Consider the following 21,915-nt stretch of genomic DNA (forward strand, 5'->3'; position numbering starts at 1 on the left):
CGTTGTGCTGGAGAACCCAATATGGCATCACCGGGGATGTTCCTTAGGTTCAGCAGGTTCAGGAACACATCCATATTTTCCCTGTGGGACTTTTCCATGAGTTGCTTTGCGCTCCTCGCAGCTCTTTCAACCAATTCATTTGATTGTGGGTATTCCGGGCTGCTAGTGATGTGGTTAAAATCACATGTTGTTGCAAAGTGTCTGAATTTCTCACTGGTGAACTGGATGCCATTGTCCGATAGCAGAGTGTCGGGGGGCATGAACTGAAAAGTGTCTTTTTAACTTGATAATGACTGCCGATAAAGTGACGTTGGGAAAAAGGTCTATCTCAAACCATCCAGGGTATGAATTGACAATCGAAGATGTCTGCTGCCACGGTTGACCAGGGGAGGTCCGGACCCACGTGAAGCTTCAGTGGCTCTCTCTGTTGGTGCAGGCTGGTACTGTTGCACACTAAGCAAGCTTGTACCTCCTGGTCTATGTTCTCAGTCATCCCTGGCCAAAACCTATGTCTCTAGCCCTGCATTTGGTTGCTTCTGTGCAGGATGATGACATAAATGTTTTGCAGTGAACTTGGAACTACAGCTCTCAGGCCTTTCATTATGATTCCATCATCGATGAGTAATTCGTCCCAGAATGGGAAGAAGGATTGCATTTCAGGTGGTGGCTGCGCTGCTTGTCGGGCCAGCTGCCCTTGATAAAAGTGCTCAGGGTTCTCAAAGTCATTTCTTCAGTCGTGAGCTCTTAGGTCATCCACCCGGAGGAGGAGATGGACATTACTGTCATTATATCAAACTTGTCCTCTTCGTCAGCTTGCTGGATCGTGCATTTCCTGGGAGCACGAGATAGCGGATTGGCTAAGTGGATTTCTTTTCCGCACTTGTAAACTATCGTCACGTTGTATTTCTGAAGCTTGAGCATCCTTCTCTGTAATTGTGCAGGGGCTGCATGGATTGGCTTTTTCAGAATTGTGCCCAGAAGTAAGTGGTCAATTTCTATGGTCACTGGTCTACCATAAATGCAGTTGTTAAATTTTGAGCAGGCCAGAACTACTGCCAATAACTCCTCTATTTGGGTGTATCTGGTTTCCATGGTGGTGAGTGGCCTGGATGTTTAGGCCACTGGTTTCCCATCTGCAGGCATGCTGCACCCAGACCGTACTGTGATGCATCACAGGTTAGCATGACTGGTCTTCATACGTCATAGTACGATAGAATAGGTGGGCATGACAAATGCCTTTTTAATGCATGGAATGCGTTTTGTTGTTGCTCCTGCCAGGACCAAACCATGTTTTTATGCGTCAACTGCCTTAGTGGGGCGGTAAGATCACTGGTGTTCGGAATGAACTTGCTTAGGTAGTTGACCATGCCCAGGAAACATTGTAGCACTGTTACATCTATCAATACCGGCATTTCATTAATTGCTGTAGTCTTTGAAGAGTCCGCCTTCAGGCCTTCTCCTGTGAAAACATGGCCAACATAACTGATCTGGTTCAGCCGAAACCTGCACTTACAGGGGTTGAGCTTGATTAACCTTCTGGGCTTTGTCAAGTACCTTTTTTTAATTTGTGTCGTGTTCTTCCAAGTCTTTGCCACCTATAAGTACCATCAACAATGACGGCACAGGAATACCCCACAAATTGATCTTTGAAATACTTTGCTGGCTGAATTGATTCCAAATGGCATTCGCAGGAATCTATCAGCTGAAACTTGTGCTGAATATGATCAGCAGTGATGACATGTAATCAAGTTTGATTTGCCAGAAGGAATTCTTTGCGTCCAAAACCAAAAAAAAGGGTTGCGTCTGCACGGCAACTTCCTCCACAGTATGCATTGGATGATGTGGTCGTTTTAAAGCTGTATTGAGGTCTGTCAGGTCAATGCAGATCTGGGTCTCCTGTCAGCCTTTTTTCTTAGCAGCCACCATGGAGGACACTAACTCGGTGGGCTTGAAGATTGGGGTAATCACGCCCAGGTACTGCACCCTGTTCAGCTCGGCCTTAACCCTGTCCTTCATTGCTATCGGTATACGTTGTGCCGGATGAACCACGGGCCTCACTTCTGGGTTGAGCTGGCAGTTTTCCCAGTTCTTTCATAAAAAGGTTATTGTACTCCGAAAAGATTCTGTGCGTCAGATAATCTTCAGCCAGACTTATCTGGTGTACCTCTCTGCTGAACGAAACAAGACCAATGTCCATGCTTGCGTTCAGGCCCAGCAAAGGCAGGACGTCTTCTTGGACTATGAAAAAAGTTATTATGTGCAGCTGCCTTTGAACATAGCACCGCAGTCGCACTGTGCCGTTGGTTCTAATTTTGCTGCCCCTATATGCCACTAGGCTTGTGGACATGGAGCATGGTATGACCTTCTTTGACTTCCTCCGTAGGTTGAATGTTCTTTGTGACATGAGCCCTTGGCTCCAGTGTCAACTTTCATGATCAGATGCACTGCTTTCTGACTGCCTGCTCATCTCCCACTTCCATTCTGTGTTGCACAGTAGATCAGATACAGCCTAACCTTTGAAAAGGACCTTGACCACCAGTTCTCCACTAAATTGTCAGCAACCGGCAAGTATGCCCTGAAGCAAGGTGGATGAGTAAATGTGACTGATGGACAAGTACGCTGTGGTGAGAGTTTGGTGTGTAAAATAGAATTTTGGATGATCTTCTGAGGACTGAGGCCTGACAGGAGAGTATATCATGCAATGAAAAACCTTTTGGGGAAAAAGCATCGAAGGCTATTTAGAGGAAATAGAGTAGGGGATAAAGTTGTTCATTGGGTCAAAGTGACACTGAAGTAAAAGATTGGCCATAATTTTAATGACTGTCAGGCCAGTTGCAAGATGCCAGTCTTCTAACCTTGCTGGTCTTTCTTGATATATCCAAGAACTGCTAGGGATCTGCAGCAGCACCCTGGGCCTGATTAAACGTCACTGTGGGCCAAATTAAATTATGGTGGACTGTAGTCGAGAGGTAGGATGCCCTCATCTAGGTTTTTTTGCAAATGAAAACAGAAAAGGAAAAAGCTGTAAACATTAGGCAGATTAGACATCATTGGTGGAAAGAGAAACATTTAATATTTCAGGTCAAAGATTTGTTGACAGAACTGGGAAAGAGAGAAGTTGGTTCTACGTTACAAAAAGGGTTGGGGGATGAATATACAGGTAAAGGAAATACTCCTGATATGAAGAGAACATGGTTGCCACAGAGAGAAGTTGTAAATCACCTGGTTGATAGATCAGTGAGGACAACTAGAGAGAGAGAGTGAGAGAGAGAGAGAGAGAATATAAAACAAAAGGATATTCATTATCTGTGAATTGAAGACAGATAAAACACAGTAAAAGCTGTAACTTAAAATGCTCCGCAGATTGGGCTATGCAAGTACTAGTGAAGAGAGAAAAACTTAACTAATATTAGAGGTAGATGGTGGACAGTAGAACTGACCAGTCCTGAAACAAACAGAAAAGTGGGTTATCTGATTTTTCAGAATTTGACATTATCCGCATGCTTTTCATCAGCCCGCTTAGCAATGAGAGAAAACCTGAATTAAAACACAGGACTGAGCGTGAACGGACCATAAATGTACTGTATTTTTTCTACATTTTCCATCCTGAAGTTGCTGATTTGTGCTGAACGATTGTTTCTTGGGTGACCGTGGCCAGGGTTAGCTTCATGGGGTGGCATCTGCGGGCCATGCCCCCACCAACCGAATGGACACACACTACATGCGACTACCACACAAAAGGCAGTTTGTGCCCTCGCCCCCCCCCCCTCTGCGGTTACCCTAATGGCCCCCGATTAGATTTGTTCTGATGCCGACTCTGACTGTGGCCCTCTCACAATCAAGCGGTGTGTCTATTCTTATTGCACTTGTTGAGAAATATGGGTGCCATTGATGGTGGAAAGCTTCAGCGATGAGGCTGATTCTGTCACATCCAGTCTTTCCACCAGGGGTCACTAGCTAGCTATTAAGGATAATCTCAGGATTTCCCTTCTTACCTCCTGCTAACTTCAGTGTTAAATCAACCAAATCAACACATAGTCGCATTTCATTGACTGTTATTCCTTAGCATTATAACAGATGTTATAATGATTCATTGAATTAATGTAGACTCCTCCCATGAAATCTCTAAACCATACAGATGCCTTGCACTCTTCTTTTGAATTGTTAATGTCTTAAGCAAGTCCTGTGAAATCTCTCTGGGTTGAATGAGTCCTTATGCTGGTGATCCGAAAACAACAATAACATTTTGTGATACAAGTTCCTTAGCATAGCAAAATGAAGGATGGCCTACATTGGCTTATAAACAGACAAGGTTTGACACAGGGCAACATTTTAGAGCAGATGACCAAAGGTTTAATCAAAGAGGTAGTTTTAAAGGAACATCATAATGAGGGCAGAAAGCTGAAGAAATTTAGCAAGAAAATTCCAGAGCTTAGAGGTGTGAGGCACAGTGAACAGTGATGGAGAACTCTAGGCATGATCAAAAGGCTGAATGGGAGACATTCTGATATTACAGTAGCCTAATAGGCTGAATTCACCTGAGATTGTCTGATCTTGGAAGCTAAGCAGGCTCAGGCCTGATCAATACTTGGAGGGGAGACTCCAATACTTGGAGGCCTTGGAATACCGGGGCTCTAGGTTTCTGTGAGGGGAGATGGACAAAGTGGCGACTCTCTGACAAAAATTAAAGAATTTCATGTATGTTACATTCTAAATGTAGTATTACATGACAGTAATGGAAACTTTACCCTTTACAGTTCCTACCCTTTCTGCTCTTTACTCCCATCAGAGTGCATTTTCCTCTGCCCTCTTCCTCCAATCACTTTATAGCTTTCCCCTCCCATTTCTTCCCCCCTCCAACTTGTATTCACCTATCACCTTTTAGTGTTGGAGAAACTCAGCAGTACCTAGAGCATTCATCTATCACCTGCTGACGTGTTCATCCCACTCGACAAAATTCGATTTGAGCACCCAATTTTCAGTTTTGGAAGGGGCAGAACAATGGAAGGCAGCCAGATGTGCATTGGAATAGTCAAGGCAATGCATGGGTGAAATGTTGGCAGGAAAGATCAGTATCAGAAACAGAGAGGAGGAAGTGAAAATAAGGAATTTCGTAGATACCATAGATGAAAGGTGCAAAACTCATCTCAGGATCAAAAAAGACTCGACCCTGTACATTCTGTTTTCATAGACATGGAGAGGGCATGTAATTAATGGGGCAACCAAAGGAAAACATTTCTTCATTCCCGTATTAAATTCCAAAAGACACGAGGCTCATTTAATGGACTATGATCATAATCTTAAGATTTAGTGCTGTTCAGGAGTCTTGGTGCTGTGTTGTCCCTCTCCAGGAAGGTGTTAATTGATTCATACATGTCAATTTTCAACCTTGCTTAGAGGAAGGGGTTTTGAATTTTTTTTTCTTCCTTTTATTTCATTAGAAAAAAAGTTACAAATATGATCATAATTAAGAAATCCAGAGCACATTCTTAATAATTTTGTAGCATATATAATTGTTTCATTCAATTGTGTAGACTTTAAATACCAATAAAAAATATCTTAAAAAGAAAGACAAACGTCACTAATTGGATAAGGGCATTTCAAATCAGTTTCTAATTAATATGCAAAATGTTTATCTGAGCAAATGTTTTTTTATGAGCAAATGATGCAAGGTTGGAGAGACTCAGCAGGTCAGTCAGCGTCCATGGTGAGAAATGGTCAGTCAATGGCTTTGGTCACTGAGTACCACAACTTCATTGTTTGATCATTGATTGCAGCATCTGCAGTCCTGTGTTTCTCTAGTTATTTTCCTTCTGCTCAATTATGGGATTCTGAGCATCACTAACAAGGCCATGGCTGAGCTATGTTCTTGAACTGCAGCAATCCTACTGTTGAACATACCTACTATAGTCATGTTGGATAGTAAGTTGCAGGACTTTGACGGTGATATTAAAAACATGGCATTAAATGTCAGGATGATAAAAAGGATCTTAAAGGTAATGGTGTTCCCATGAGGTCAATAATATTTGCTACTTATCAGCTTGTTTAGAAACGTCATCCAAGTTTTATTACAAGCAGAAGTGGCTTACTTCATAACCTGTAGTCCAACTACAAATTAATATCTTGTGAACATTAACAGACATATTCGCAGCTGACCTTATAATAGATTGCACATCATTGATAAATGTGTTGAAGATGGTTTGACTTAAGGCACAACTGAGGAAGTCCTGCAGTGATAGCCTAAGGAGATATGATTTACTTCCAACAACCATAATCATTTCCCCTTGGCAAAGCATAATCCCAGCCATTGAAAACATGTCCCCATAAATTCTCAATATATTTATTTTTATCATGGTTTCTTGATACTGCACTCAATCAAGTACCACCTTAATCCCACGGGCAATAACTTTCACCTTGCAGCTGGAATTCAATTCTTTTGTCCATGTTTTTACTAGAGCTATGATGAAGTCTGGAACTAAATGGCGGTGATGAAACCCAAACCCAGCATTGGAGAGCAGGTTATTGCCAAGTAAGTTCACTTGATAATATGTACCTCACTTTGTGGATGAATGGGAATAAGTTGATTGGGTGGGAATTAAATAACTTGAAATGCTCTTACTTTTTGTTGATAAGATATGCAGATTCCATGTTGTCATGTCAGACATAATAATCAAGTCAAGTTTATTGTCATCTGATTCCAGTCCTTGGTACAAAACATGTCGACACACTACCAGACATAACTCACAGACAAACAATACATATGCAGGACAAGTATCATGCTGTATATACAAATAAATATTGCTTAATAAATATGAGGGGCTCGGATGGTTAGTGTGAGCAGTTCCTTTGATCGTTCAGCATTTTCACTGCCCATGGGATGAAGCTGCTTCTCAGCTTCATCCTGGTGGTTCTGGCTCTGAAAGTCCTGCATGTCCTACCTGATGGGAGAAACTGAAGTTACAAGGTGATAGGAGTATTCAATGATTTTGTGAGCTCTCTTCAGAGACAACGATCCTGGTAGATCATGTCGATGGGGGGGGGGGGAGGAGGCAGGGGGGAAAAGGGAGACTCCAGTGATCCTCTCTGCCACTCTTATGGTTCTGTAAATTGGCCTCTAATCCATTTCTCTCGAGCAACTGTACCACACTTTGATGCAACTGGCCAGGATGCTCTTGATGGTGCTCCTGTAGAAAGTTGACAGGATGGTGGTTCTCAGGAAGTGCAGTCGCTTTTGCTGCTTGCTGACAAGTGAGGAGATGTTGTGTGTCCACGATAGGTCACTAGTTAAGTGGACTCCAAGGAACTATTGCTCCACTATAGATTTATAGATGTGTAGTGGAGGGCGGTCATTCCTGAAGTCCACTATTATCTCCTTCGTCTTGTCCTCATTGAGACTAAGGTTGTTTTTCACCTCTTCTCTTGTTGTTGCTGATGAGGGCAACGACTGTTGTGCCATCTGTAAACGTGCTGACATGGTTGGAGCTGAATCTGGCAATACAGTTGTGAACAGGATAAGTCTGAGCACACAGTCCAGAGGTGCACCAGTGCTTAGCGTGATCATGCTTGATGTTCCACTGAACCGGATAGACTGTGGTCTTTCTGTTAGGAAATCCAGGATACAGTTACAGAGAGAGCTGTGAGAGAGGTGAGAGAGGGCAGTTTCTCCACCATCCTCTGGGGAATGATCATATTAAACACCGAGCTGAAGTTGATAAACAGCATGAGGCGTCATTCTCCAAATAGGTCTGATCAGAGTGAAAGGACAAGGCTTTGGTATCGTCAGTGGAACGATTTCATCTGAAGGCAAATTAAAAATGGCTCCAGCGTCTCTGGGAGGTGTGTTTTGAAGCATTCCATCACCAGGTGCTTGAAGCATTTCAGGGCAGCACAGTTAGTGTAACGCCGTTACAGTGCCAGCGATTGGGACCAGGGTTCGAATCCCACGTTATCTGTAGGAAGTTCGTACGTTCTCCCTGTGTCTGTGTGAGTTTTCCTTGGGGGCTCTAGTTTCCTCCCACCCTTCAAAATGTAAGTCAATTGGGTATAATTAGGAGGCACAGGCTCGTGTGCTGGCCGTAAGGGCTGTTACCATGCTGTATGTCTAAATTAAATTAAACTAAATTTAAAATTAAATAATGGTGGAGGTCAGTGCCACAGCGCAGTAGTCACTGAGTCCTGTAATTGTTATTCTCTTGGGTACTGGGAAGATGGTGGCTGGTTGAAACCTGCAGGAATGATGGACTGCTACAGTGGGATATTGAAGATATCCATGAAGACCTCTGTCAGTTGGTCTTGCCAATCCACAGTGCTCAGGGTTTGCTGATGAGGAAGTCAAGAACCCAGTTGGAGAGGGTTGAAGAGAATCCAGCTCCCTTATTTTCATTTTGCGTTTGTGGTTGATGGTGTTGAGCACCAAATTGAGGTCAAGGAACAACAGCCTAACACCTTGTAGTCCAGATGATCTAACACAGTGTGGAGGGTCAGCAAGATGGCATCAGCCATTGTTCTGTTGTGACAATAAATAAATTGAAGTGGGTCCAGGTCATTACAGAGATAAGAGTTGATCTGCTCTATCTTCTTCTTTCTTTCTTTTCTTTGGCTTGGCTTCGCAGACAAAGATTTATGGAGGGGTATGTCTACGTCTGCTGTAGGCTCGTTGGTGACTGACAAGTCTGATGCGGGACAGGCAGGCATGGTTGCAGCGGTTGCAAGGGAAAATTGGTTGGTTGGGGTTGGGTGTTGGGTTTTTCCTCCTTTGTCTTTTGTCAGTGAGGTGGGCTCTGCGGTCTTCTTCAAAAGAGGTTGCTGCCCGCCGAACCGTGAGCTGCCAAGATGCACGGTTGGAGGCGATATCAGCCCACTGGCAGTGGTCAATGTGGCAGGCACCAAGAGATTTCTTTAAGCAGTCCTTGTACCTCTTCTTTGGTGCACCTCTGTCTCGGTGGCCAGTGGAGAGCTCACCATAAAACGCGATCTTGGGCAGGCGATGGTCCTTCATTCTGGAGACGAGACCCACCCAGCGCAGTTGGGTCTTCAGCAGCGTGGATTCGATGCTTGCGGACTCTGCCAGCTTGAGTACTTCGATGTTGGTGATGAAGTCATTCCAATGAATGTTGAGGATGGAGCGGAGACAACGCTGATGGAAGCGTTCTAGGAGCCGTAGGTGATGCCGGTAGAGGACCCATGATTCGGAACTGAACAGGAGCGTGGGTATGACAATGGCTCTGTACACGCTGATCTTTGTGTGTTTTTTCAGGTGGTTGTTTTTCCGGACTCTTTTGTGTAGTCTTCCAAAGGCGCTATTTGCCTTGGCGAGTCTGTTGTCTATCTCTTTGTCGATCCTTGCATCCGATGAAATGGTGCAGCCGAGGTAGGTAAACTGGTTGACCGTTTTGAGTTCTGTGTGCCCGATGGAGATGTGGGGGGACTGGTAGTCATGGTGGGGAGCTGGCTGATGGAGAACCTCAGTTTTCTTCAGGCTGACTTCCAGGCCAAACATTTTGGCAGTTTCCGCAAAACAGGACATCATGCGCTGGAGAGCTTGCTGTGAATGGGCAACTACAAGTTCCTCTTGTGTCTTGGTGTGAGCTTGCATGCGCCTCAGATTGAAGAGACTGCCATCTATAATTGACCTCTCAAAGCACTTCATCACTCTTGACATTAGTGCCACCAGTCAATACCAGGTCACCTTATTCATCGGGTACAAAAATGTATTCCAAGGTCAGACACTATGTTATTGTCATTATGGTGGGAAATTTTCCAAGAATGGATGTGAACCAATATGGCGAAGATTTATAGTAGCTTTAGAAGATGAAAAATCATTAAAGTTCAAAATTCAGATTTATTGTCAAGAGTACATACATGACATCACATACAACCCTGAGATTTCTTTTCCTGTGGACCAGGCAGAATTTCTACTTATTGGTAGTGCAAAACTGTATTCAAGAAAAAATGCATATATAAAAGAGAAATATAAACAAACTGATAATGCAGTACAGAAATAAATAAATATTCAGTAATAAATAATGTGCTAAGTAAGAGTCCTTCAATGAGTCTCTGATTGATGTTGTTGATTAGGAATCTGATGGTGGAGGGGTAGCTACTGTTCCTGATCCTGGAGGTATGAATCTTGTGGCTCCCATACCTCTATCTTGATGGCAGCAGTGAGAACAGAGCATGTTCTGGGTGGTGAAGATCCTTGATGAATGCTGCTACACTCTGACGGGCATGTTTCATGTAGATTTTCTCAATGATAGAGAGAGTTTTGCCTGTGATGTACTGGGCTGTGACAACTACCTTTTGCAGGGATTTCTGCTCAGGGGTATTGGTGCCCCTATACCAAACCTGATGCAGCTGGTCAACACACTTTCCACTGCACATCTCCAGAAGTTTGCCAAGGTTTCCAAAGTGATACCAAACTCCTGAGGAAGTAGAGGTGCTGATGTGCTTTCTTCATGGTGACATTAGTGTGATGGGTCCAGTAAAGGTCATCTGAGATAGTGACACCTATGAATTTAAATTTGCTCACCCTCTCTACCTCTGATCCACTAATAATCACTGGATTGTACACCTCTGGTTTTCACTTCCTAAAGTCCACAAACAGCTCCTTGGTTTTGGTGACATTTCAGTCGTTTTCAATCTCCCTCCTTGTATGCTGACTCATCGCCCCTTTTATACAACCCACTACCGTGGTATCGCCAACAAATTTGTAGATGGTGTTGTTGTTGTATCAAGCCACACAGTCATAGGTGTAAGGCGAGTAGAGCAGGGGGCTAAGAATGCTGTCCTTTGGGCTCTGGGACTGATGGAGATTGTGGAGGAGATGTTCCTCGCTTTTTGGGATCTGGAGGTGAGGAAAACCCAAGGTCCAATTACACATGGAGATATTGAAGCCCGGTTCTTGGAGTTTGCTGATCAGTTTTGAGGGGATGATGGTGTTAAATGCTGAAATGTAGTCGATAAAGAGCATCCTTATTTTTTTATTCTTTTTTTTGCGCAGGGGCCATGCTAATCTTCTCTGTATCGTTCCAATTTTAGTATATGTGCTGCCGAAGTGAGTACCGATAAAGAGCATCCTGATGTAGCATCTTTGCTGTCAATATTTTCCATGGCTTTCTGTAGAGCCAGTGAGATAGCATCTGCTGTTGACCTGATGCTGCAGTAGGCAAATTGGAATTAATCAATGTCACTACTCAGACAGGAGTTGATATGCTTCAACACCAGCCTCTCAAAACATTTCATCACTGTGGGTGTGAATGCCACTGGTTGGTAATCATTTGGGCAGGTGACCACACTCTTCTTGGGCACCAGTACAATTGAGGCCTGTTTGAAACAGGTGCTACCACACGCTTCCGGAGTGATATGTTGAAGATCTGCATGAATATAATGGCAAGTTGGCCAGCATAGATTTTCAGTACTTGGCCAGGTTCTCCTTCCAGACCAGATGCTCTCCTTGGATTCAATCTCCTGAAGGTAGCCTGCACATCATCTTCGGATGCTGTTGGTCGAGGATCATCAGGGGACATGGGGGTACACAGTGGTTCTTCCTTGCTCTCATGGTCAAATTGGGCATAGAAGGTATTGAGTTTATCTGGAGGTGAAGCTTTGCTTTCTCCTCCTGCACCAGGTTTGGTTTTGTAGTGGTTGTGTCATTTTGGCCCTGTCACAGCTGTCTGGTAAACATAGTGGTTTCCATTCTATGTTAAATCAATTATGCCATACTCCATATATGAATAGATTATACAGGTCGCGTACCCCGTATCCAAAGTTCCAAAAACCAAAAAGATACAAAAAAAAGGATTTTTTTTTTAGTGTCAACATGATGACACGTTGAAAACAATTCACCACCTGACTTGTCCATGTGGGGTTCTGATGCTCTGTTGGTGCCAGTTTAGTAACCACAGAGCTCTGAGGTACAAAACAAAATCATTGTTTTTGGCCAGGAAGATGCCAAATGGAGCTGGGTCCAAGTCTTTAGCACCGGCTGCAGCCAGAGTCAGCGATGGCGATTCCATTCTCAATGTTGGGTGTGGTGCCATCCGCATCAAAGAAGTCACCTCAGGCTCCTGGGCAGGAGTGGGAACCATAGTCAGGGACCAGTGGTGGGAAGGTGTCGGGACCAGTGGTGGCAGTGGGGAGGTGTCGGGGACCAGCAGCGGTGGGGAGTTGTTGGGACTGGTGGTGGCAGTCGGGTGGCAGCGGTGGGGAGATGTCAAGGACTGGCAGAGGTGGTGGGGAGATATCAGGGACTGGCAGAGACGGTGGGGAGGTGTTGGGACCAGGGGCGGCAGTGGGAAGATGTTGGGACCGATGGCTGCGGTGGGGAGTGTGGGGGGCTGGGTTTGTAAACAGAGGTTTTTTTGGTAAGTACTAAACATTATTTCATGTGAATTTTCCACTTGTGGCGTCAAGTTGGCGCTGAAAAATCCTGCCGTTGTCTGTTGTTGCTGTTTAACAACTGATACAGGTTTTCTGCTGATTCTGCTGTGCTGTTTAGTTCCATAGTTCTAAAATCTGAAAAAACTCCAAAACTAAAAAACGCCTGGTCCCAAGTGTTTTGGATACAAGGTACTCTACATGTATGTTCATTCTGAAAAAATAAACTGCAGTGAAATCTACATTGAGATTTTTTTAAAAGGATGACATCAAACCATAAATATAGATTATACATAAAAGGCAAATTGGGGCTGACTCAATGGGCTGAATGACCTATTTCTGCCTCTGTTTTATGGTCTAATTTGTTGAGTGTGCCCAGAGCTACCATTGGATCAATCTGAAATTTCAACCTGCACCTTCCTCTTGCACCACTGGTGAATTCTTCTTTGACAACAAGAATGTGAGCGCTCTTTGTTACTGCCATTGTTGTCAAATGATTGAATTGAAGTATCCCTGACAGTCACTCTTCCACCAATGATCACCAAGCCAAGGCCACTAGATCTGGAATTTCCTTTCTAAACTTTCCACCTCTATTCCTCTTTCCTTTTGAAACCTACTTTTTTGCTCAAACTTTTGTTTATTAATCTGTTATTTCATTTGATGTTGTTCCTGTGAAGCATCTTGTAACCTTTTGCAATTTCAAATGTGCTACCTTGATCCACGTACAATGTTGAATTTCAAATGATAATTAAAAAAAAATATTTTGAAAAGGTGAAGTCATGAATTTTTTTTTCTGGACATACAGCACGGTAACAGGCCCTTTCGGCCCATGAGCCATGCCACCTAATTGCACTCAATTGACCTCCAACCCTGTACGTTTTGCTCAGTGGGAGGAAACCGGAGTACCTGGAGTAAACCCATGCAGATATGAAGAGAACGTGCAAACTCCTTACAGACAGTGCCAGATTCGAACCCTGGTTGCTAGCACTGTAACAGCATTTCGCTAACTGCTACACTAATTCATTAGATCAAAAGAAAAAAATGATGAATAACACAACAATGGAAAATGGTGATAATACCCATTGGTATCTGAAAGGAGAAAGACAGGTTAAAATTTTACGAACACTGAAATTTCAGTCAGCAAACCCTTTATTGCACAACAAGAGATGGAATGGTGCTGAACAGAATGCTTATATTTAAGTATTTTTAAGTCATTGTTCAAGTCTCCAAATACTGTATTACCTGTTGGTGAAGGTAATATGAATTCCTATACATAGATTTCGTATTTGTATTGAAATTTCTCTAATCATTTATTTTACTTTTGATAAAGTAACTCCAAACTTTAAATTGTAAACTGGAAACTTATTAAGGAAAAAATTAAATGTTTTCAAGGCAGTATACTAATCAAGAACTCATTTATCAAAATTAAGGCATTTGTGTAATAAAGGGTGAACTATGTTCTTAATGTACTCTGTGGTGCACTCTGTTATTAAGCCATGACTTTGGAGGAATAACAGGTTAACATTAGGATCTAGAGTGAATCTGATTGGACCAACATTTTTCTTGAGTCAACTGCGATTGAAGGATGTACTTCATTTTGTACAAAATGCTATTCATCTTGAGATGTTAAAATGAAATGGTAAGAGAACAGAGATTTAAAACTACAATAGCCGCACGATTTTGGGTTAGTTATCCATGATGTCATATATCACTGGATTGTGCGTGAACATCTGCCAGTAATTAATGTACAAGTTTATTATTTTTCATTTGTGATGCCATAAAACACTCAATTATGATCATGTTTTAAGTGTGGCAGTTGGAACTTCAGCTGGACTTTGTGTGTGCCTCAGGAATGACTGAACTGAACAACTTTGATTTCTTGTAACCAAAAAAATGATAATATGTTGGAGTGTTTTTTAACAGATAATAGAGCAATGATTGAGGGATGAACGGAGGTTGGGTGGTAACTTATCTCTGCTGGCTTGAAAGCACTTTGTTCTCTCATTTTTCTCTTCTTGGTCATCTTTCTATGCAAGAGAAAAAATGGAAGCTGAGGTGTGTTACCATCACCAATAAAACCAGCTATGTCTATTCTGGGACCCTTTTCTGTTTTCCTGAAATTTGTTATTTTTAAAAAAAAATTGGTGCACATGGAGCTTGTAATCTTATCTCTTGCTTCCACCTCTCATTTGATCATTACCCACATTTGTCTCAATTTGCAGCAGTTATGGCTCCTGACTTTCCTCCCACTTATGCTCTCTGATTCCTACACTCTCATCCAAGGGAGCACTTCTTGATCCTAAGGTGACAGTAACTCCATTTATCAAATATAATTCTCACCAACTTTGTGTGAGAGAAATTGTTTGAGAATTTGCAAAGAAATACTTTAGCTATTTATGGTGAGTTCCAGGTTTGGATGAAGGCTGCCTGTAGGAATGCCTTGACACTGGGTAAGGAGCAAGATTGCAAGAAATAGCACGCTGACAGAGCTTTTAAAACTTGTTCATCTTTTTGGCATGAAAGAAAATAGTATAACCATTGAAAGGTGCACATCAATTCCACTTTCTGTATCATGTTTTGAAGTCCTTAAGGGAAAGTATTGTGTGGGAAGTTGTTTTTCTTGGTATTAAAAAGTGTGTTTATTCATATTACGAGGTGCCTTTCTTGCAGTAAAAACATTTTAGCTGTGTGGCAGGAAATACCAGAGTGATATCAATCTCAGATTTCAGTAGGTGTTTCAGTAGATAAGAAGAAAGTTACTATTGCAAAATGGTGGGTCAAAGTTGAATTTTTTTAGCATTTCACTGTAACAAATAGATGAGAATCATAGCCAAGTAGTGAACATTAAAATCCTGAGAGTTCACAAAAAGGTGGATCTCTCCTGATGCCAACACATCGAGGCAACCATGAAGAAGACAAACCAATGGCTTTACTTTCTAAGTAGTCTGAGGAGATTTGGCGTATTGTCAAATACTCTGTCAAATTTCTACAAAAGCACTGTGGAACGTATACAGGTTGATTGCATCATGGCCTGGTTTGGTCATTCAAATACCCAGGAATGAAGAAGGCAGCAGAAAGTCGCAAACAGAACCAAGTCCATCACAGGCACCGATTTCCCAATGATTTTAGATTTATTGTCAGAGTACGTACATGACATCTCATACAACCCTGAGATTACTTTTTCCTGTGGGCATGGCTGAATTACCACTAATTGGTAGTGCAAAAATAAACTGTACACAGTGTAAACATATAAACAAATAGAAGAACTGTAAACAGATAATGAATGTGAACAAACTGTGTGCAATACAGAGAGAACAAAAAGAAAATCAATAAAGTGCACGTCAGAGTCCTTAAATGGGTCTCTGATTGAGTTTGTCATTGAGGACTCTAATGGTGCAGGGGTAGCAGCTGTTTCTGAACCTGGTGGTGTGAGGCTTGTGACACCTATACCTCTTCAGGAAAGAGATAGTAGCGAGAACAGAGCATGTGCTGGGTGGTGTGGGTCTTTGATGATTACTGCTGCCCTCCAATGGCAGCGCTCCCTGTAGATGTACTCATTTGTGGGGAAGGTTTTGCCTGTGATGTCCTGGGCTGTGTCCACTACCTTTTAGAGGGCTTTACGTTCAGGGGTATTGGTATTCCCATACCAGACCGGCATGAAGCCAGTCAGCACACTTTCCACCACACATCTGTTGAAATTTGCCAGGGTTTCTGGCATCATACCAAACCTCCTCAAACCCCTGAGGGAGCAGGGGCACTGATGTGATTTCTTCACAAAGACATCGAGGTGAGATGCTGCCTCCAGAAGACAGCGACATCAGAAATGATCCCCATCTCACTGGCCACAAACCTCTTCTTGCTACAGTATTTGGGAAGAAGATACAGAAGCCTGAAGTCCACCACTTCCATATTCAAGAACAGTGTTTTTCTAAAAGCTAACAGGCTCTTCAACCTCCCTTTACTACCCAGACCATCAGCTACGCCAACACCACAAAAAGACCTGTCTGTATTGTTGCACTACTCTGAACTTTTTTTTGCACTAAATAGTATTTTTTTCCAGAAATACTATTGCCTGCAGCAAGTAAAATTTTGGTGCAGATGTACATTGTACTTGTGTGTATTTCCGTAAACTGATTATCATCTTTATCATTATGAATAAGGCTGCGAGCTAACTCACAGAACATTGCTTTATACACAGATTGCAGCAGGGAGACTTAATGCTATGATTCTGTGACTTCATATTGAACAGTTGGAATTCCCTATAAACAAGCTTACATCAGGGTTAAGAAAAAACTACTAGGTGTCTGCAGGAACTCAGTGGGTTAAACAGCATCTATGGGCCATTTTGGGAGGGTGGGAGGAGAAATTGGCCACCGTTCTGGTCAAGATTCTGCATACTGTATATACTTGTGTAATTGTCAAATTTTTTGGACCACTTGTTTGGGTAGAAAAAATGGGGATCGCTTTTCCATGGGTCAAACGTTTGACCTCAATAAGTACCTGCATCGTTCAAGGCATCAGGAACTCGGATGGCTAGGACTGGGTGGTAAGCCTGTGGTTGGGGCATTGGGAAATTAGATGGGTGGTGGCCTAGGCATTGGGAGTTCAATGGGCAGGTAATCGGGGCAAGGATCTGTGGTCAGGAACTCAGTTGGTCGGGCCATTGGGAGTTCAGATGGGCGGGCAGTCAGGGTGAGGATCTGCAGTCGGAAATTTGGATGGGTGGGTTGTCGGGGCGAGCATCCACGAACGGGAATTTGGATGGGTGGGCAGTCAGGGCGTTGGGAGTTCGGATGGGTAGGCAGTCGACTGGGGCAAGGATCCACAGTCATGAGCTCAGATGGGTGGGTACTGGGTCATCGGGAGATCAGTTGGGTGGGTGGCTTGGGCATTGGGAGTTCAGGTGAGTGGGCAATTGGGGCTTTGGATGGGACGGCGGTCGGAAATTTGAATGGGCAGGTGATTGGTGTAATGATAGAGTGCTAGTGATCCTCCTGACCACTAGAGAGAGTTGGAGACTAGTTATTGAAGCTTCAGTTGGATTTAAGATGGATGCCTACACATAGTCTTGTGTGTACTTTAGCTAATAAAGTATAGTTGTTTTTATAAAAAAAAACAAGTTTCTTTATTACAATAAAAGAAACATTTCATGGTACCAGGAGTGTAAGAAACACCAGAGTGTGCAAAGTGTTTATCAGTCCATATCAGCAGAGAAATGGAAAGTGTGAAACTCCTTATGCTGTAAATTGGACTGGAAATGTTGACCATGAGTGGAGGTTGCTCAAACAAAGATAAATGCTGAACCTGCAAGCCATTGGATCTGGTAGCAAACCTGATTGCACTGCTATTTACCGTGGCAGTACCTCAAGCACCTGAGGTTTTCTCTTTCAATTTGAGTTTTATAGAACAAGAACACATTGTATAGAGAACACAAGGTCACCAAATATGAAGAATGTAAATACATTTTCAAAAATAAAACAATATCATTATACCCTTTCTTCATACAAAGATTTTGGAATAACAAAAAGAAAAGAAAGAAACCAAAGAAAAGAACTCTAATCCCCTACTGAAAAACAACCTGGGATGTTTTGACATAAAATTAAAGGTATTAACGACTTTCAATGTGGTTGCTGAGTCTTTTCTATTTTTCTTAAAAATTTTCTATTTTTCTTTAAATGTAATTCTCTATTGTATTCATGTTATAAAATTTTAAATAAAGTCTTCAAAAAAAATGTGGTTGCTGAGTCTTTCTTGGCTGTGTCCAGCACTACACTATAGTTCATGCTGAATCTATAAAACATTACGAACTGAAAAAAAAACCATGCATCGCTCTTCATGCCGTAAGAGTTGTAAATAGAATGACTTGACGATCAGATGAAGAAAATAGCTTGTTAATATCATCTAACACTCCATTCTTCTTCTTCTTCTTCTTTGGCTTGGCTTCGCGGACGAAGATTTATGGAGGGGTATGTCCACGTCTGCTGCAGGCTCGTTGGTGACTGACAACTCCAATGCGGGACAGGCAGGCACGGTTGCAGCGATTGCAAGGGAAAATTGGTTGGTTGGGGTTGGGTGTTGGGTTTTTCCTCCTTTGTCTTTTGTCAGTGAGGTGGGCTCTGTGATCTTCTTCAAAGGAGGTTGCTGCCCGCCGAACTGTGAGGCGCCAAGATGCACGGTTGGAGGCGAAATCAGCCCACTGGCGATGGTCGATGTGGCAGGCACCAAGAGATTTCTTTAGGCAGTCCTTGTACCTCTTCTTTGGTGCACCTCTGTCTCGGTGGCCAGTGGAGAGCTCGCCATATAACACGATCTTGGGAAGGCGATGGTCCTTCATTCTGGAGACATGACCCACCCAGCACAGTTGTGTCTTCAGCAGCGTGGCCTGCCATGTACTTCGATAACTGGATAGAAGCTGCTGGGTAATTACTGGTCTAGCCCCTCACTCCTCAAATTTTCCATTATTTCCCACATTTGGTGTTGTTTCTTGATTTAATTTTTTTTATCTCACTGGTAAGTAATAGAATCATGAAGCACAGAATTGGGTTCTTTGGAGCACCATATCAATGCCAACCTCTTTATAATTTCAAATTCCAGCTCTCCCAGAATCTAACACAGGGTTGAGAAATCTCAGGATTTATAATTGGACAGTTACCTGGATGCCCAGGATGTAGGAAAAGAGGAAATTATAAATATAGAGGAGTCCTGCTTCTGCTCAATTTTCAATGACCAATTTATCTGCAGTTTTAGGGACCAGGCTAAGCCATGACTGTGCTCTAATATTAATTACTATATTTGTTGTCTACTTTGTCAAAGACTCTCAGAGAAAGATTGGCAATTTGGACAACGTATTGGAAGATTATCTGTGACTGAAACAGTATTCTGGCAAAGAAATTATATCTTGTAGTTAATTGCGTAAATAGGGGTGAAATGTCATGAAGGTTTGACTGGACTCTGACTAGAGTTATGACAAGACCCCTGTGGAGTTTCAGCTTCAGTGAGTGTAAGATCATTACTTATCTGAAGTGATTAAAGATCTAAGGGTCTTGTATCCCTTGAATTAGTAGAATATGTTTCCCAGTAAGAAAATGAGAGTATTTTCTAGCTATATTAAATGTGAAGGAGTTAAACTAATAAATTTGCTTGTGATGACATGATCCATGAGAACAAAACACTTACTTCACGAGACTGCATATGCATAGCCTGCTGTGTCAGTAGATATTGCCCATTATTGCCCATTCCTGGGCAATATTGGTAAAGTGTTCACATAATTTGCTATCTTGTTCAAACTCGCTTGAAGGGATTAATCTTTTTATTTTTTGGGGGGGGGGGGAATGATGTTTTGTTGCCATTATGGATTTAAATAGGGGAAACTCATGATATTTACATGCCAAGCTGGAAAATAAATTAAATCTGACAAAGAAAGGGCAGGTCATAAGTGAGTTCACTGATATGAAACTGGATGTAGATGTTAGCAGCATTATTGCAAGTCATAGAAGTAGACCCTGACAATTCAACTTGAACCTGACAGGATCCATTGATGTTTGTCAGTTTCTTGGGCTTGGGTCAAGTTGTTATTGGCTGTGGTCATATTCAGACTGCCTACGGTGATATTCTGTCAATTGTATAATGTATTATGAATAGAATTTTGAAGCTTACCCGTTTTCTTGCAGAGGAATTGTTGATCCCTTGATAATCACTGGATCAGTACTTGCTGCAGCCAAACAGGTACTTCGTTGAAGAATAACTACTATAGTGTATGTTAAGTTAAATTAAATAGACGTATGAGAAAATCAGGGTTGATAATAGATTTTCAGTTATCGCAGGGCAAAAAAGTAACATTACAAAAGCAACAATGCAAAAGACCATTTTGTGTTGTGAGATATGATTAATTTAGTAAAGCGAAATCAGGACTTGAATAAACATTGGGAAAAAAGCTGTGCTTGACCTAGAGGTGCTGGATTTCAGTTTTCTAAGCCTTCTTCCCGAAGGTTTCAGTGAGAAAAGGTTGTGACCAGGTTGATGGGGGTTCTTCATGTCGTTGGAAGCTTTCTTGGATCATCACCTCACATGGAGGTCTTCAATGGGTGGGAGATCTTTAGATAATGCCAACTTAGATAATGTGCACATCGGTTTCTGAATGTTCAGATTGGCCATCATAAATCATGGGAACTAGATTTAATGGTGCATCCAAATAAGAACAATTGTGATTAGATCTGTGAATTGTGTAAGTCAAATAAATGTAAAACGTTAGATTTAATCCATTCCCATGATATCCAGATAGATTTTTGGCAACAGGAATGGTCATAATCTGTACTATGGAGCCTGATTTATATTCCTCTCAATAAACTCCTTAAATTATGATCACTAAGGTAACTCCAGAATTTGTAGGTGCACAAAAAATCCTTTTCTTTTTCCCATAAATCCTGATATAATTTACTTTTAAATATTTGCATTATTAATTTCCATGGGGATTTTCATAATTTTTCTCATTTGTTATTGTGGAATATAAATTCATTTCTACAGAGGCTTTGCAGTTTTATTATGAAGCAATAAATAATGAAAAGGAGAATCTCTCTAAAAATTCAGTTTTATTTTGCCTCAAGCATGGAGAACATCTAAAATAAATGCCCTAACTATGGCAAAGGTCCACATGTTCAAAAATCTTTCATAGCTTAGATCTGTTTTCATTTTTTAAAAATATTTTATTTAACATTTTCTTCATACATGTAGCAGTCAAAAATTAAAATAATACAAATTGCAAAAAGAAAACAAACTCGATAGTACATACATGATGGTACATATTGTCCCCAAAGAAATCTTACCCCAAACCCCCACCAACCCTCAAAATAATTAATTTAAAAGATACAATATAGTTATGTAAAGTGAAAGAAAGAAATAAAAACTTTTAGGATTGCACAGAGCGATACCGTCTGACACACACATAATTAAACAGAGTTCTTTAATACAATTCTCGCACAGGAAGGACAATATTACAAATGTAAACCTAATATTTGAGAATACGGGCACCAAATTGGTAAAAACATAGCATATTTATTTCTCAAATTATATGTAATTTTTTCCAAAGGAATGCAACTTTAAATTTCTGCAATCCATCTTGCATACCCAAATGTATATCTGATTTCCAAGTAACTGAGATACATTTCCTTGCCACCGCTAATGCAACTTTAATAAATTCTAATTGATATGTTGACAGATTTAATTTTGGTCTTGTTCCTTCAATATTTCCTGATTAAAAATAAATCTGGATTTTGCAAAAATACAACATCTGTAATTTGTTCCAAAAAATTCCCTAAATGCACGATAATAGTTTTTGAAATTAGGAAGCCATAAGTCTCCCAATTCGTATCTTCATGTTAACTTTTCTGTATAAACTCTTGACTTTTTACACTTCTTGAGGAATTTCCTTACATATTTCTTCAATTCTTGAAAAAATTTTTGAGATATTAAAATAGGTAATGTTTGAAAAAGATATTTTATACTTGGAAATATATTCATCTTAATACAAATAACCTTTCTCAC

The 21,915-nt window shown here is 41.6% G+C and overlaps 1 protein-coding gene and 1 non-coding gene across 4 annotated transcripts in view; one reads left to right on the forward strand and one right to left on the reverse strand.

The window, feature by feature from the left end:
* Positions 1 to 21,915, forward strand: part of bmp4 (bone morphogenetic protein 4) — a 296,450-nt gene that overhangs the window by 39,117 nt on the left and 235,418 nt on the right. For 2 of the 3 annotated variants that reach the window (XM_069916995.1, XM_069916996.1), the window contains exon 2: positions 6,456 to 6,529. The exons of the other annotated variant lie outside the window; for it this stretch is intronic. The gene's annotated coding sequence lies outside the window, so the exon portion shown is untranslated. The remainder of the gene's footprint in view (positions 1 to 6,455; positions 6,530 to 21,915) is intronic. 3 annotated transcript variants of the gene reach the window in all.
* Positions 10,959 to 11,061, reverse strand: LOC138755984 (U6 spliceosomal RNA). The gene has a single exon (XR_011352678.1). It is a non-coding gene; the product is annotated as a U6 spliceosomal RNA (small nuclear RNA).

The sequence above is a fragment of the Narcine bancroftii genome, chromosome 2, assembly GCF_036971445.1.
Source record: "Narcine bancroftii isolate sNarBan1 chromosome 2, sNarBan1.hap1, whole genome shotgun sequence".
In the NCBI taxonomy this organism is placed as follows: domain Eukaryota; kingdom Metazoa; phylum Chordata; class Chondrichthyes; order Torpediniformes; family Narcinidae; genus Narcine; species Narcine bancroftii.